Raw genomic sequence first — 6897 nt, 5'->3', positions numbered from 1 at the left:
GAGTAAGTGTTTAGCTTTCCAGCCTCTGCAGTTCAGAAAGCAAGCTAGAAAGGGATTGGAATGAATTTCAAGAAAATGAGCCTAAAGTATCTGCCATGACTTGCCGTATGCCAGGTTCCGTAAACATGCCTGATCTCATTTCATTCTTACAAGAATTTAGTAAGGGCTTATAATTATCCCCTTTTGACAGATGAGGACACTACAGTAAATGGTGGACACACAGTATGGTCTTGGTTTTGCTTTGAGAAGTTGAAAGAGGGCCCTCTGTCCACTCTTGGAGAGAAGTAAAGTGAAGCGGGGAAGACAGAGCTGCCTGGAGAAGCCGGGATGAAAGACGACAACCCACGAAAATAAAGCAGCAGTCCCAAGGTGACAAAGGACAGCCAGAATGAATTTGAGAACTCAGGAGTGGTGCTGCTCTATGAATTCATGCCAGATTCCAGAGTCCCTGCTCTCTCCACAAACACATGCTGCCCTCAATGGGAAAAACCAGAACTTACACACACGTAACAAACATGTAAGAACACTTCCCTGGTTACAGTCCAACCACTCCAGTTGGATTGGTAGCACAGAACACAGCGCAAAAGTAAAGAACTCAGCAAGGAAGGCTTCCAGAAGGAGGTAAGTTTTCAGTCGGTTTTAGAAGAGAGGCGAAGTTTTAGTTTACATATGGCTGTCAGAAGGCAGATGAAAAGATGAAAGAACTCACACGCCCTCATGCCAAGACTCAGCAGCTGAAGGGGGCAGCCTTGGAGCAAATCAAAGCAATGTCCTTGATTGAGGATGAAAGAGGTGAGTCAGTGTTTAGGAGAAAACAACAAATAAGCTGGCTGGGAAAGGAAATGATTGCAGGATAAAATCATGTGAAACCCTTCCTATGATTATAGTCATATTAAAATATTAAAGTATGTATTGAAATTCAATTTGGAGCAGAATGAAAATCTTGGAGAGTAGGACCTAGAAATTTTCTGACAAGCACTCCAGGTTGATTCTCTTGCTTTGCCTGTCATGAGGTCTATTCCCGGGCTCAGCTCTGTTTCCCTGTGACGTAGCCCAAGCTTCAGGTGCACAGGGGCTGGGGCCCCTTTGCCACATCCTTCTTTACTGGAGACATTCTAGTGGGATCAAAAGATAACTATGTCAGAGGGAAGACTAAACCTCAAGGAAATGGGTTGTTCCGTGCTGAGTGATTCAGAGAAATTTGAGAAAGAAGCGTCAATATCCCAGAAATGTGGTTGTATGCATGATTCTTACTTTGCTGGAGCTTTATCAAACAATATTATTAACTAACAATTCAACAAGTCTTTCCATCTGCCAGGGCCAATGCTAAGCAATTTAATAGGGCACTACATCATTAACCCTCACAGCAATTACCTACACTAGAGGCTGTTAGTGTCCCCATTTTACAGCAAGGAAACTAAGGCTTAGAGGTCCCACAGCTAAGAACTGGACTCCATAGCCCATGAATTTAACTAGCCTGATTTTTTCTTATTATTATTTATATTTCCCTATTATCTTTTACATGTTATGTTTGTTTGCTTGTTGGCTCCCCACTCCTCCAAAAACTAGAAGTTTCTTAAGTGCAATGATGAAGTCTAATTCATCTTTTGATACCCTTCTCCCCAGAACCCTACAGAAACTAGCACATAGTGAGTGCTTAATATACGTGAGCTAGACGCAATAATCATTCACTTTGTATGCTTATACCTAACTACTCTTGCAGATACAGCTTCCAGATGACAAGTAGATGACATGAGTACTCTCATTTCCTATAGTGCCACAGTCAAGTGTGAGGGTCTTACTAGTGGTGTAACCTTGGGCAAATGTTAAAAGAAAAAAAAAGTTTTATTGTTTATAAAGGATTATCTGTAAAAAGAGGACTGCTGTTGGGGCATGAAGAAATAGCTGGAAAAGATTCAGATCATAAGATTCAGATGCGTAAAAAAAAGTATGTATTTTCTAAGAGTGGTACATGGGTGGGTTCTCAGAGGAGCCAGCGTCTTGCTAGAGCAGCCAGAGCCTGCTGACTCTCTCAGGTCCCTCCTATCAAGAAGGATGGAGCAGCAAGAACAGGGACTTGTGGTTAAATGTTAACTTGTGTTTATTTCTCTACAATTGCCTGCTGTTTCATTTGGCCAACCCAGTGAAGATTCTTTCGTAAGCCTGTGTGTAATTTCTAAACACCAGACCTACGACCTTTATACACATGCTAAACATTTATGGAGTGGGAGAATTCTCCTTTTTCTTCATCCGTGAATTGAATAAATATCAACATCCTCCCTTGCACCCCCAAAAAGTATTCTTTGATCTACACTAAAGATAAACCAGTAGTAATTCATCCTGATCAGCTAAGGGCTGTAAAGCAGATTCTTTGATAAGCCAATTAATTTCAGAGTGTAGTGGGGCTTGTTCCTTCATGATGCTGATTTAGATTCTTAAAGCCATAGAATGTTAGAGCTGGAAAGAGGCCTTTTAAGAGTATCTCGTCAAATGCTCTGATTTTAGCAGATGAGAAAACTGTAAGTTCCAAAGAGAGAAAAGGACCTTTAGACTTGTGCACAGATGTTAATAAAGAGCTGTATAGGAAATGTTTGTCTCAACAATTCCTCTACTATTTTAAGATTTCTGAGCTGTTGCTTTTTGTTTCCTTTATAATCTGGTGATCCAAGTGCAGAATTTGGGCCTGGAATTGGAAATCTGTGGACACTAATCTTCAGCTTTGTGCTGACGTCAGAGGTAATTGAGAATCACTGCTGCCCCCTGCTGGAAATGTAAAATCTCACAGGCTCTCAAGGTTATAGCAATTTTGTTTGTTCGTTTGTTTTAAAGATTGGCACCTGAGCTAACATCTATTGCCAATCTTCTTTTTCTCTTCTTCTTCTTCTCCCCAAAAGCCCCCAGGACATAGTTGTATCTTCTAGTTGTGAGTGCCTCTGGTTGTGCTATGTGGGACACCGCCTCAGCAGGGCCTGACGATGGATGCCATATCCGCGCCCAGGATCTGAACCAGCGAAACCAGGGGCCACAGAAGCAGAGCACAGGAGCTTAACCACTGGGCCACAAGCCGACCCCTGGAATTTTTTTTAACAGTCAAAAAAATTATGAAAGTAATAGTTCCTTCGGTTAAAAGTTTAAACAGCATCAAAGCATATAATGATCAAAGCAAAATCTGCCCCCTCTCAACCCCACTTTCCAGGCACAACTGTTAATTTTTTTGAAGATTCTTCCACAATTATTTTCTATTCATGTATCTATGTATATATTTACACATATGTATATATCTTTTACACACAAATAGGGCAATGCTATATGCACTGGTCTGCAACTTGTTTTTCTCTTTTTTATTTAATTTATCTTACTGATTTTGAGTAGACAATACATTCAAAAGCTTCCTAAATTTTTTAAGAAACAATATGTCTTGAACATCCTTTCAAAGCAGTATATATTGGTGAAACTCATTCCTTTTGATGGAGGAATAATATTCCATTGCTTGGGTGTATCATAAATTATTCATTGAGTCCTCCTCTGATGGACTAAAATGTAAATCTCTATAAGAGTAGGTACTTTATTAACTTGTTGTGGTCATTACTCACTGCTGTCCCGGATAATGAGAAGAATACGCAATAAAATTTGTTTAATGAGTAAGTGGACATTTTTCCAGTTTCAAGTATTTCTCTGCTTCAAAAATGCTGCCCTGAATGTCCTTGTGCCTGTACTTTTGAGAAAAGGATAGTGTAGGAGGAAGTGCAGGTTCAAAGATGCGTGAATTTTAAGTTTTGATAGATACTGCCAAATCGGTACTTTTGATGACAAATGGATGCAAATGTAATTCTATCATTCCCATAACTGACTGAGCATCAAAACCAGAATGTCCCAGAGAATTAACTAAAAAGAGCTCCTCTCTGCACATCCCTTCTCTGTTCTAATTCAGGAGTTAGGGTGGGAGGAGGAATCTGTATATTTAACAGCCCCACCCGGCATGGTGATGCCAATGCACACTCCGGACTGCCAGCGACCACATGATCCACCCGTTTCTTGCTACACTGCAGCAGACAGGAGTGTGCTCCTATCTCCTAATCCTAACATGGTTCCTCATTTGTTATTCACCTGATGCTTGTTGAGTGCCTACTGTGTACAAGACCCTATGCTCTCTCACCCAGAGGCAAGATTGTACGGGGGTGTGGTATGGATTTCGCCACTCCCATGGGTGGTGGCGCTGGGGGCAAATGGGTGAGTTTGTTGGTGTGAGTTTGTTGGTGTATGTGTGTTGGCGGACGGCTGGGGTTTGGGGAGGGAGCAGTGTGTAGGTGAAACTCAGGAATCCTGCAGCACGACAGTTGCAGGAATTTTTTAAAAGCCTAGCCCTGCCCTCAGTGACACGTGGGTACGTCTAACACACATAGGGCAGGCACAACTTCTAGGTCTTCTCAGGCCACTGGTACTGGGGGTCGCCACAAGCCAACGCGTGGGGTGGGACATGGTCCTTTCTCTCTGGGCCCTTCTAAGCCAGAGAAAGTATAATGCAGATGAGACATGCATGGGAAATTGCCATGAACAGCCAACAGATCGCAGACATAAAAAGAGATGACAGATTCCACTGTCATTCATGACCCACCCAAATGTCACATCCTCTGGGCTCTTTCCCTGATGACTCCAGCCCCAAGCAGGTGTTGTTTCCACGCACTCCATGGCACTTGAAATATAACAACAGAAAAAAACGAAAACCAACCAAACAAACTCCTACTACTGCTCCCTGAGGCTTACTATGAACTTCTAGCCGCTTTACTTCCTCACCTCATTTTATTCTCTCAACGGTGCAGGAAACTCAGAGAAGTTAAATAACTAGATAAAGGTCACAGCATTTGTTTAGTAGAATGATCTTCACATTTTCTTGCTTGCACATCTCATCAAATAATTTTGAAAAATTGTGTATCCTTAGAAACAGACACACACACATCTATGGCCACTTAATTTATAACAAAGGAGGCACTACACAGTCGGAAAAGTTCCTTTTAATAAATGGTGCTGGGATAGCTGGATACCCATATGGGAAAAAAATGAAATTGGACCCTACTTCATGCCATACACAAACATCAACCCCAGGAGGATAAAAGACTTAAATGCGAAAGGCAAGAATCTATAGCCTTTTAGAAGACAACACGTGAAAATTATATTTTCATGACTAATGAATTTGGAAAACATTTATTAAACAAGCCACTATCAGCCCTCATTTAAAGGAAAAGAATGATAGCTTCAATTACACTAAAGATACACATTTTGGTTCATTAATGTACTCCATAAAGAGTATAACAGATAAATCACAGAGTGAGAGAAGATATTTAAAACAAATATAACTATATGCTCTTCAGATTGTTGCAATACTAGGCTAAGGCAGCAGTGTTAAATGGTAGAACGACCTTGGAAAACAGTTTGGCATTCTTTTGTATGTACGTTATACTGCACAATAAAAAAGAAAAACAAAAGAAATCATCACCTAAGAATGTATCCACTTGCACATTTTAAAGCTGACATCTAAAAGTTTTCATCTTATTTACCTTTTTTTTTTTTTTACTTGAACAAGAATGCTTACAGCGGCCTTATTTGTAATTGCCCCCAACTGGAAACAACCCCATATCTATGGAGAATGAATAAATAAATTGTGGATTTTTCATACAATGAAACTCTACTCAGCAATAGAAAGCAACAACATGGATGAATCTCAAAACCATCATTGCACAAAAGAAGTCAGACACAAAGAGTACCTACTATATGATTCCGTTTCTATGAAATTCAAGAACAGACAAAACTAAGATGTCCAAAACCCAAACAGTGATTAGGAGATGGGGACTGACTTGAAAGGGGCCCAAGGGAACTTTCTGGGGTGATTCATCATGCATTTAACTAGACGGAAAGGATGTAATTTCTGGCACATTATAGATTTTCACATTTAAAAATAAAGTGTTATATCACTGTCATAAATATATCCAATGAAACACAAATACCATAGCAATTTGATATCCACCACCATCCTTTTAAACATTAAAAAATATGAGCCAAGGGGCTGGCCCCGTGGCCGAGCGGTTAAGTTCACGCGCTCCGCTGCAGGCGGCCCAGTGTTTCGTTGGTTCGAATCCTGGGCGCAGACATGGCACTGCTCATCAGACCACGCTGAGGCAGCGTCCCACATGCCACAACTAGAAGGACCCACAACAAAGAATATACAACTATGTACCGGGGGGCTTTGGGGACAAAAAGGAAAAAATAAAATCTTAAAAAAAAAAAAAATATGAGCCAGGACAGTTCCACAAAGACAGAAGCTGCACTCAGGACCCTTCCAGACCTCACCCTGTGACCATCTTCATCTGGTTGTTCATCTGTATCTTTTATGATATCACTTATAATAAACTGGTAAATGTAAAATAAATAAATAAATAAAAAGTAAAAAATATGGACAAACCCTTCTTGAACAGTCATACACTTTAAATCATTCTTTTTCCCCTTGTCTCCCACTACGTATTACTCTAATGTAACATATTTTTATGTTTGAAAGTCCCTTATTCGTCAACCTATTATTCTGCAACCATATATGACTACACATTTAAATTTTAAAATCTTAAAAAATACACTATACTATGATCATAAGGCTCTAAATATCAACAATTTTCTTTGGGCTTAAGTTAGCATTATAATTATTAGTTATACACTAATAATATTGATCAAAGGAGCATAAAATTATTTCCATTGAAAATTCATCTCAATGAAATGAATGGGAGAGTAGTTACTGGGACCTTAATTAGTCTTTTGAATTATGCTTTTGTTTGCATCCAGATTCAGTTTCTAAGGTCATAATATATACTACAGGGGGCTGGTCCCATGGCCGAGTGGTTAAGTTTGTGC

At 40.0% G+C, this 6897-nt stretch overlaps 1 long non-coding RNA gene across 1 annotated transcript; it reads left to right on the top strand.

Annotated features, from left to right (window-relative positions):
* Positions 1–459: 459 nt before the first annotated feature.
* Positions 460–3650, top strand: LOC102148636 (uncharacterized). Its single transcript, XR_290020.4, has 3 exons — positions 460–792; positions 2675–2736; positions 2895–3650. It is a non-coding gene; the product is annotated as an uncharacterized lncRNA (long non-coding RNA).
* The last annotated feature ends 3247 nt before the right edge of the window (positions 3651–6897 follow it).

The sequence above is a fragment of the Equus caballus genome, chromosome 3 (assembly GCF_041296265.1).
Source record: "Equus caballus isolate H_3958 breed thoroughbred chromosome 3, TB-T2T, whole genome shotgun sequence".
Classification (NCBI taxonomy): Eukaryota; Metazoa; Chordata; class Mammalia; order Perissodactyla; family Equidae; genus Equus; species Equus caballus.
This window is presented reverse-complemented; position numbering and strand designations above follow the sequence as displayed.